The sequence below is a fragment of the Epinephelus moara genome, chromosome 20 (assembly GCF_006386435.1).
Source record: "Epinephelus moara isolate mb chromosome 20, YSFRI_EMoa_1.0, whole genome shotgun sequence".
In the NCBI taxonomy this organism is placed as follows: Eukaryota; Metazoa; Chordata; class Actinopteri; order Perciformes; family Serranidae; genus Epinephelus; species Epinephelus moara.
This window is the reverse complement of record NC_065525.1, coordinates 35869115-35877399: the sequence shown is the minus strand read 5'-3', so window position 1 is coordinate 35877399 and position 8285 is coordinate 35869115. Positions and strand designations below refer to the sequence as shown.

Below are 8285 nucleotides of genomic sequence, written 5' to 3'. Positions count from 1 at the left end.
TAAGAAATTCAGAGCTACACCAGAACATTTATGAACAGGTCTTACTTTACTACTAACTTGTGTGTAACGTTAGCATGTTAGCATGTTTCCACTAATTACTTGGACTGACCTGACGTTAGTAACGTTAATCCTCTCACTCTCCAAAACAAATGCATGCGGTAATTGCCGGTTGCAGTCAAGATTTTACGAATGAAGCCGAATGCCGGCTGCAGTCGGAATTTTACACCAGGCTGTGGGTGTCATACCGCTTCGACCAAAGGGGGTGCTATAACCAACGAAAACGTAAAGTTCTGCACAGCTGCTTTAAAGAAATACAAACAACCCAGATTTTTTTCTCCCATAGTGTGAAATAATGGTGTGTTCAGCAAGATCTTTCTTGTGCGATGGCTCAGCACTAAAATTAAGTGTGGATATAGGCCTGGCTATGTGAGAGTACCTTTGAACAGACTCGCGCTAGCTGTTTTCCCTTGTTTCCAGTCATTGTGCTAAGCTAAGCTAATCAGATCTAGCTACATATTTACAGCACAGATGTGAGAGAATGTATAAACAACGCTGTTTAAAAGAATACTTAACCTGCAAACTGACCATTTGTATATATTACTCATTGCGTGTTGCGTTGAATTTGAGGAAAACTTTTGCCTCCACGGTGAACACAGAATCCAAAAAGACGAACTTTTTTTCATGAATTGAAGTAACCATGGATCGTGCTTAACAACAGTAAAACTAAGTCAAACTATCTGTTTACAAACTCTCTCACAACTTGTGCAGGATAATCCAAATCTCATTTATCCAGTCATATGCTCAGTACTTTGAAAACACATGAAAAAAACATGCATTTTCGCGAAAAACGTTACGACATAAAACATTAAAGCCTGTGCATGTGTGTGCCTGAGCCTCAGTGCTGAACATACAACTGGATAAATGAGACTTGGATTATACTGCAAGACTTGTGTGAGAGTTTCTAAACAGATGTTTTGATACAGTTCTGCTGTAGTTCTGTTCATCAAGACTGAAGAATGTTTGCCTTTTTTGGATTCTCCGTTCACGGTGGAGACATGCCAGAAAAACAAAGTTGTCTTGACGAATTCAAGGTAGCACAGGGTGAGTAATCGTTATACAAGTGGTCATTTTGTGGGTGAAGTGTTCCTTTAATGCTTGATAACTTCTTGGAGTCTTAATCTCATAAACGTGATTTATCTTGCGATACTTTCTTTAATGATTCTCTCTCCAGCGTGCTGCGTTTGGAGGCATCTCCAGGAGAAGTGAGCTGTAGTTACATTTGGCAGCAAACTGCTCTGACCGCAGGCATTCACCTTAAAATGAGGCAATCCATTACATGATCTATTCTGGAAATATTAGCGATGAAACATTAAGGTGTAAGCCACCTCTCGATCTTTGGAAAGACCCATTTTGATAATGGTGGAGGGCCCTAAAGGTGTTACAGTAGACTCACAGAGCCACATGTCTCCCGGGTTCATCTAAGTGCTCTCAGTTTTCTTAATGTAATAACACTTTTCTTCCGAGGAGTTCGACGGGGACACAGGAAGGGGATGGTGGTGTGTTAGGACTTTCAGTGTGTGTGCGTGGGTGTGTGGAAGCAGGGGAAACCCATGACAGAGAGCGAGAAAGAGAGTTGGTGTTAAACGAATGGCTGAGATGATTGCGAGTGCTGGTGGAGGAATTGAATTCTGAGCAGGTCGTATTTCAGCCTGGCGAGGAGGAAGAGGCGAGAGTCTCAGTGACACACACACAAACATACACATACACACACAAGATATTTTACCACGACTGCCAAGCCACTTCACACAGACCTCCAGCATCGTTAGAAAGCTGCGGGAAACACACTCAAAGAGCCGGAGAGGACAGCATGTTGAGATCATGTTAAAAAGATTGATTTCGGAGTCTGAGTGGGCCTCATCCTTTTAAAATCACAGCTTTGAGAAGCAGAAAGTCGACTCCCACACATCTCTCAGCTGTTAATTGGTGCCAAAAGCTTTCCAGGTAATCAGTACGCAACATTTGATTTTTGAGGAGGAATACAGAGAGGAAGCCAAGAGGTAAAAAATGATCAGTAGCAGTGGCTTCAGGGAGAAACAGTCCATTTACAAAGCAAGAGAAGAGGAACAACCAGACCACAACTAGCTCCAAAACTCACAGACATCCACACGATCTAAAACCTCTGAAAGCCTCAAAGCTGGACACCAACCAGTGTACATTCTGTTACATGAAGGCGCCATCATCTGCATCACTTTACAGGATTAACATGGAACAAAAGCAACACCCACGTATTCTCATGGCGACCCTGTTTACACTTCCTAAGACGCGTTAAGATCTGATCACTCACACGACTTCCTGAGATGGTCTGGGCCGCATTTGACCACATATCGTTTGCAGCGTGAACGCTAATGCTTCCCCAACAAGAACTACATCATCACTGCAGGACGTGGTGGTTGTTTCGGTGACAGTGTGCTGACGCTCTATAACTTGACCATTTTACAATGAGTTGGACGAAGTGTTGTGTGACCATATATCATTTTGCCCTATGAAAAGAGGAAATGTTGAATTCTGATGACAGCGTTACCTCCATTTGTACCCTGACTGTGTCTGACAAGAGTGAGGACGTAATAACCGAACGTGGGGCCCTTTGACCTTCCACTGTCAGTGACATAGGCAGTAATAAAATCTGAACACAAGCCAAAGACGCATGATAGACACAGGTGTTAATAGCGATTTGTCTCGGCTGTACACTCACACCAGTTGCTAGGAGAAAACGTCAGCATTGTACATTTCTGCAAACCACAGACACATTTGTACTTTTAAGCGAGCCATCACTGTGTTTCCAGTGAGGATAGTGCCACAAAACTAGTTGTTTTCCACCAAGACATTGCAGCCTCTCCAGCAGGGATTGTGCACCCAAAAGTGGGTATTTTAGGCCAAAACATGACCTTTTCCTAACAATAATGTGTTCGTGCCTAAACATAAAGTTTCAACGTATCCACAACTTAATAACACTCAAATGTGGCAGAAACATACAATGCCAACATTTATCCCAGTGATTGAGTTGGTCCACTTGTGTTCGGATTACTGAAACACAGTTTGAAAACAAGTGTCAGAGTCACTGAGACACCAACCTGTTACGGCAAAGTCTACTCACAACCCCTTGTCACAGATTGCATCAAATAACCAAAGCTTTTTCAGATTTTAAACAGTCTGAAATAGTAAAACTAATAAATCTTTTTCAAATAAAATACAAAGCTTATTAACTGCAATCACCTCCAGGGATCTGCTTTCATTTCCTGTCATCTCTCGACTGTCGACTTCATAATAAAAGCATAAAAAACACCCCTAATATAGAAACATGTTGTTTTGGGCTGGGAGCCCCTGAGTAAGAAGATCAAGTGACACACAAGCAAAGACATTGTCTGATTTGGCAGCACTCACAATCAGGACTTTCTGAGCGCTGCAGGTCATTTAAGTTTGTGTTACCATCAAATTAAACACTGAAGGTTTTCAGCAAAGTATATCGTACCAAAGTATTTGAGTACATGTACCAAAACTAAGGAATTCAAACTGAAGCATACAGTTGAGTCAGATTTGCCTCAGAGAGCTTTAAAGTGCAGCCTGCTCCACTCTCTACCCTCAGACCCTGGACTGAAGGACACCCAGTCTTAACAATGGTTTTCTTCAGTATTCAAGACATAAAGATTAATAGCAGCTCTAAAAAGCTGAGTAAAGTCAATCCTGCAAACAAAAGACTGTCTGAGCCTGACTTCCAGCTGTCCTCACTTCACACCACATCTCTAAAGCTGCTCGTCAAACCTGCACTAAGTTTTTTTTTAAGGCCACAGTTTTCAGCTGGAGTTGGGCAGAGTGGTGCTGAACGGACAGCTCCCGGTGCCATTTGTTATCCCTCCTCTAACCCCTGTCGCCACTGAAGGCTTCCGTGAGCTCCAGTTCACTCCCACAGCCAATAACCTTCTCCTAGTTCAGGTCGACTTGCGATGCGAATCAATATTTGGGTCGGCTGAGAGAAATGATTGGAGACGCGGAGAGGAAAAAAAAAAAGCGCCGCGCCAGGAAAAAGCCTGCTGAGATGCATTCACTCGCTAATGCCTCACGCTTTAAATTAATCCTTTCACTGTCAACAAAGAGGCTGAGGAGGAAAGAAAAGACGCATGCAAGTCCCAAGTCTCGCCATGATGCATGGTGTGCACGGAGGAGTGGAGGAGCACAGCGGCTTATGGCAGGTGGATGGGGCCAAATGGCCTGAGTGAGCACGCATTTCTTACCCGGAGTTTTCTTTTGGTGCAGTAGGGAGGAAGGAGGAGGAAGAGGAGGAGGAGGAGGAGGAGGAGGGGGGTAGACCAACTCCACCGCTCTCCCTTCTTCAGGCACCTCTCTCCATGCAATGACACCGGTGCCGGTCCGGTCTGTGTATCCCGGGGGTGGAGGAGGGGAGGGAAGACGGCGTTCACACACACTCCCCCCGGAAGATGGGGAGGAGTGTGAGGAAGATGAGCGGAACGATGATGATGAAGAGGAGGAGAAGGAGGAGGAGGATTTATCTTGCACTCGGAGGTGTCCGTGTGTTTGTGCTGCTGCTCGCTGGAGTCTGAGAAGCTGCTGCCAGAGGCATTTCTGTGTGCGCCGCAGCTCAACCCTCGACCGACCGACTGCAGAAAGAAAGTCCCACCCCTGCAGCGCAACTTCCACCGCCGGGCCGCTCAATAACACGACCACCGCCTCCTCCTCCAAGGCTCCACAGCAGCAGCAGCAGCAGCAGCACTGAGGAGGACCTGCCTGCTGCACAGTGCACACACACTCACTCACACACACACACACAGCCTGGTGTTACGCAATGGGTGTATAAGGGGGGGGGGGGGGGACAGGGAGGGGAGGTGTGAGTATTTCAGGGACACCCCAAACTTTTCTTCCTCATCACCCCTCCTCAAAGTGACGCCCACAAAACCCTCCTGACCCCAAATTCTGTCCCAAGTACAACCCTCCTCCTCCTCCTCCCTTCTTCATCGTCACTTCAGCTGTCAGGGATGATTCAGTGTGAGATTACATAAGTGTCTATACTGGAGGTGGGCAGGGTGCAGTGATGACACCTCTGATAGCAAAACACTCATCTCTATTTATCCTCTCATCAAGGAGTGATTCCCAGCGAGGCGAATGAAAGGTGAACTACACCTCACCCTGCTGACACTGCGCAGCTCACTGTGATGACTGTCTCTTTTCTTTAGACTTTTAATCATCATTAAGACATTACTCTGTTTTTTTATTTGCATGTAATTCATTTGGTTGTTCATGCATTGCTGTTCCTGTGTTGAGATTTTATCAAGATATTGTATGCTTTTATATTATAAAATTACTTCTTCTTTTATTTACGGCTGTTTTTATTTGACCTTTTTAAAGCACTTTGCTCAGTTGTTTTTAAATGTGCTCTAAAAATAAACCTGACTGCACTTAAATGATCAAATATAACTTGGAGGTGCAACTCCAAAGGTTTAGAACAATGTATTCATGTAAATAAACCATTTATCATTGCTTACAATGTATTCATGTAAATAAACCATTTATCATTGCTTTATTGATCACAACTTGGCACTTGAAACGTTATTAAATACTGTAAAACTTTAATTAAAAGCCTAGTCCCTTTTACATGCCTGGTGTGGCTACACATTTTGACAAATAAAGGCCTGTCTCAATAAGACGCCTGGACTAGTTGCCAAGCAGTTCAGTTTGTTTAATGGAAGTTCTTCAGATGTATAAAAGTAGTTTGTTGGCTACTTCAAATTATGTGTCCATTCCTCGATTACCCGGTAATTTATTCATATTGCTTTAGTCCGTAAAGGTCCTCAGATCAAAACAATCAAAATGTTTTTTCATAAAAATGAATCCAAGTTGTGAGTATTGTTTTAACAGGATAAAGTGTTGGTATGCCAAGTGCTATAATCCTCAAGTGCTATAACTCTCTCTGATGCGCTGTCTGTTGGCGCTAGATCAAATTAATGATACAAATTAATATGCTATCTGAAGCCTAATTTTTAAACAAGTGATATTTATACTGGTTTAAATAATCAGTTTGATTTATATTTGCCTTCTTTGCTGAGCAACAGTTTTATATTAAAGGAATTAAAGTCCTGTCCCAAATATAGGCCCACTGATTTCAGTGATTTAAGCAGACAAAAGCCCAGGCTACTAATTGAAGTTACTGATATTTAAAACATTAATAAATCATGCATTAGCCATTAGTAAAGCCATTAACTACAAATATTTAATCCAGTTTGGAAACCCCTTTATTTTACTTGGATAATTTACGAGACTCGATCCAGCATTTTAACGACATTTAATTGTTATTTTTCCAGCATTAAATGTTTGATTAGCCGATGAAATTTGACTGAAAGTGAGCTGTACAACTAAGAATGACTCTATTTTACTGTCATCTTCATCCTGCTGGTATTATTCCATCTATAGTCTATGACCAGTGTTGGGGAGTAACGAGGTACATGTTGGGCTGGAGTCTATCCCAGCTGACATTGGGCGAGAGGCGCGGTACACCCTGGACAGGTCGCCAGACTATCACAGGGCTGACACACAGAGACAGACAACCATTCACACTCACATTCACACCTACGGACAATTTAGAGTCACCAATTAACCTGCATGTCTTTGGACTGTGGGAGGAAGCTGGAGTACCTGGAGGCAACAATGCTAACCACTGTACCACTGTGCCACCCTGATTAAATCACAAATAGATGTATTTGTAATCAGTTACTAGGGGGAAAAAGTCATTACATTACAGTTACTGGTCAAAAATTGGTGATTACAAAGGGATTACATCCAAATATATTCTTTTCAGTGAAACTTCTATATGTAGAATAAAACATTCATTGTGTCGCTTTGCATCTTTTCGCCATGCAGGAATGTCTCCTTTTACCGTAGCCTATTTTCAGACAATTTTTTTTAGCTTTATTGCTCAGTTTAAAACATTTGTTAGAAAAGAAATGAAAAAGAAATGACGTGTAATAAGTTACAATCCTCCTCTGAAGTAAATAAAAGTTACTTGCTACAGATTTTAACAGGGTAACTACGTAGTAATCACATTTCAAAAGTAACCTTCCCAACACTGTCTATGACAAACATTTACTGCATCTTTAACACATGTTTCCATCTTCACTTGATCACATGGAAGGTAAACTGTTAAAGTGTGATGGGTATTTTCCAAGGGCAGTGGTTTTGTTTCAATATTGTAGGGGAAAAATATTAAATTATGGGTTGGGGGTCCTCTAACAGAAAATTTTGAGCATTAAATACTGTGTTTCCTGTGTTCTGGTGATTTTTTGTGCCATTTTGCATCAGTTTATGGAGCAATATCTTTAACATGGTCAAAATAAAAATACTCTGCCACTTTCAAGTTCACGCTCTAAATGACGAAAGGGCTGTGTCCCCTGCATCTCCCTCGAAATCTACACCCATGCCAGGGACCATATCACATCACATTACTTTAACTTATACAACAGACGTTAATAGTTCTGTCACTGCTGCCTGCTGAGGACCACAGCCCCTCTGCAGTGACCCCTGACCCCAGGTCTGACCTGCTCTGACCTCATTCCACCAGAGTATTGATTAAGTAACTGGCTCATAATACAGGTAATAAACCAACTGGAGCATCACTTCGGGTCCAGACTGATGAACATGAGGATAACTGCCAACAGGAAATACTCACCACAGATTAATGCAGTGGATTTTTAAACTGAAGCACAAAGATTTCCAGTGGAGGAGATGCACATCATCTATGGTGACAGGAAACAACAAGCAACCTGATGCTGTTTTTCCAGCAGATTTTGAAGCACAAAACAATTGTTTCCTCACCATAACCAAGCGGTTTCTGTGCCTAAACCTAACCAGTGTTGCTGAAACACAAAGTTTCATGCATGTGTAAAGTATCTGTGGTTTGCAGAAACATTTCACTGCCACAATTTTCCTGGCTATTGGGTTGAAATAATGTGAACACTTACATCAGACGTAGCACAGGATGCAGTTACAGCAGATTCTGTGCTCTCGTCCACACATTAACTGCTTTTTGTTTGGTGGCCATGTTCTCGGCTGCAGCTGTGACAAAGGATGGAGGACAAAGACAGACAAACAAGCAGAACACGATGAACAGGAATGATGAGATCAAAGCTCATTTGTTTGCCGACATCATGTGCAGTCTGATCGAACAAACCTCACCTGTGAACCAGATCTCCAGGTGTGGTAATTCTGCCCGACACGCAGCA

At 42.7% G+C, this 8285-nt stretch overlaps 1 protein-coding gene and 1 long non-coding RNA gene across 4 annotated transcripts in view; one reads left to right on the top strand and one right to left on the bottom strand.

Moving 5' to 3' along the window:
* Positions 1–4724, bottom strand: part of syt12 (synaptotagmin XII) — a 42352-nt gene extending 37628 nt beyond the window's left edge. Inside the window, exon 1 of the mRNA XM_050073986.1 lies at positions 4290–4724. The gene's annotated coding sequence lies outside the window, so the exon portion shown is untranslated. The remainder of the gene's footprint in view (positions 1–4289) is intronic.
* Positions 1–8285, top strand: part of LOC126408441 (uncharacterized) — a 54281-nt gene that overhangs the window by 34577 nt on the left and 11419 nt on the right. The gene's annotated exons all lie outside the window — the stretch shown is intronic.